We start from the raw sequence: 2131 nt of genomic DNA, 5'->3' as shown, positions 1-2131 counted from the left end.
AACCTTTAGTATATGTTCAAATCCTATTGGACGCAATTTATTTCCATATGTATTTTCTATTTGATATTTTTGTATCAAGAAAGATGTTTTGAATGAATTAAATAAAAGATCCACTTATTATATACACTTCTTAGTTAATAGATATAGATTTACAGATTTAAAACTAAATATAGATTTATTCCAAGAACACTACGAGGCATTTATAGATGCTATAAAAAAGCTTTGAAAGAGAATATCTCGAGAAATCTATGAAGATCGAATTCGATCTCAATAGGAGAATCAATATGTTACTACCAGCCACAAATTTTGTGTTAGACGCAGTACTCATAATTGAAGTTATAATCAAGGATTACTATATCAACCACCATCTTCTCCAGAGATCTCGACTGAAAGATTTTTTAAATACAAAAGTTCAGTATCTTACCACGAATTAGTGAATTAACAAAGATCTTTTTGTACAGAATAATAAACAACAATTCAATCTTCAAAAATTTTATCGTAAATGAAAATTACTTATTACTTAATAATACGTATATAAATAAAAAAAAATGTGGAAGACATAAAAATAAGATGCAGGGTTGTTTGTCTATTTGGTTAATCAAACATGGGCTAGTTCATAGATCTTTGGGTTTCGATTACGAAGGAATAGATACTTTACTAATAAAGCCTGAGGATTGGCATTTCATTGCTGTCATTTTATATGTATATGGTGACAATTATCTATGTTCCCAATGTGCCTATGATATAACACTGGGCGGACTGTTAGCCAATGTATATCATCTTACAACAATAGAGTATGTTATAGATCAAGATACAATATATACAGGTGTATTCAGAATACTTATACTGAATTTAATAATTGGGTAAAGTATATTTCAATCTTTTATACTAGGTAATCTAGTATCCTTATGCATGAAGATAATAAATTCGGTTGTTGTGGTCAGACTCTATTATAGATTTCTGACCACATTCTCCATAGGGCCCTCTTATCTTTTCCTTTTATGAGCTCGCGTTATGGAAGAACGAGAAGAAAGAACTTAGAAGAAAGTATCAACAACAATGGTTTTATTACGGGACAACTCATGATGTTCATATCGATTTATTATGTGCCTCTGCTTCAAGCATTGGGTAGACCTCATACAATAATTGTCCTAGTTTTACCCTATCTTTTGTTCCATTTCTTCCAGAACAATCACAAACACTTTTTTTTATTATGGATCTACTAACAGAAATTCAATGCGTAATCTTAGCATTCAATGTGTATTACTGAATAATCTCATTTTTCAATTATTCAACCATTTCATTTTACCAAGTTCAATGTTAGTCAGATTAGTCAACATTTATATGTTTCGATTCAGCAATAAGATGTTATTTGTAACAAGTAATTTTGTTGGTTAGTTAATCGGTCACATTTTATTCATGAAATAGGTTGGATTGGTATTAGTCTGGAAACAACAAAACAATTCTATTAGAACTAATGTACTTATTAGATTAAATAAGTACCTTGTGGCAGAATTGAGAAATTTTATGGCTCAAATCTTTAGTATTCCCTTATTTATTACCTGTATCTACTATTTTGGCAGAATACCATTACCCATTGTTACTAAGACTTTTCCCGGAGAAGAAGCAATGATTGTATCTGGGTAATAAGCATCGACTAATTATGTGCCAACAACCGAGGTAATACAGAGGATGCAAGCATTATCAGGAATGATTGGGTGTAAAGCATCGATAGGTGGCTTTTTAAGTCTGCCGTCAAATCTGAGGGCTTAACCCTGGATAGGCAGTGGAAACTACCAAGCTCGAGTACGGTAGGGGCAAAGGAAATTTCCAGTGGAGCGGTGAAATGCATAGAGATCAAAAAGAACACCAAAGGCAAAAGCACTCTGCTCTGCATGTTCAAAATTGTTTATTAATTTGTATGACAAGCGTTGAACTTTTTTTCTGAAATCTTTTAGTCCAATAGATTCGTTTCGAATCCTTCTGAATTAATTCTTGCCTTTTTCTATTCAGTAAGTAAATAGTTTATTTTAAAATTCAAACTTGATTCGAGCGAGAAAGGGGATCACACTTCTTTTTTGAGTAGTTCTTAAAAAAAATCAGATAGATAATTGATGAATAAGAAGACAAT

At 31.4% G+C, this 2131-nt stretch overlaps 1 pseudogene; it reads left to right on the top strand.

The window, feature by feature from the left end:
• The first annotated feature begins 570 nt into the window (after nucleotides 1–570).
• LOC133825080 (uncharacterized mitochondrial protein AtMg00370-like) lies at nucleotides 571–1647 on the top strand (annotated as a pseudogene).
• Nucleotides 1648–2131: the final 484 nt, after the last annotated feature.

The sequence above is a fragment of the Humulus lupulus genome, chromosome 3, assembly GCF_963169125.1.
Source record: "Humulus lupulus chromosome 3, drHumLupu1.1, whole genome shotgun sequence".
Classification (NCBI taxonomy): Eukaryota; Viridiplantae; Streptophyta; class Magnoliopsida; order Rosales; family Cannabaceae; genus Humulus; species Humulus lupulus.
Note: the sequence above shows the minus strand (reverse complement) of the source record. Positions and strands in the feature narration are given on the sequence as shown.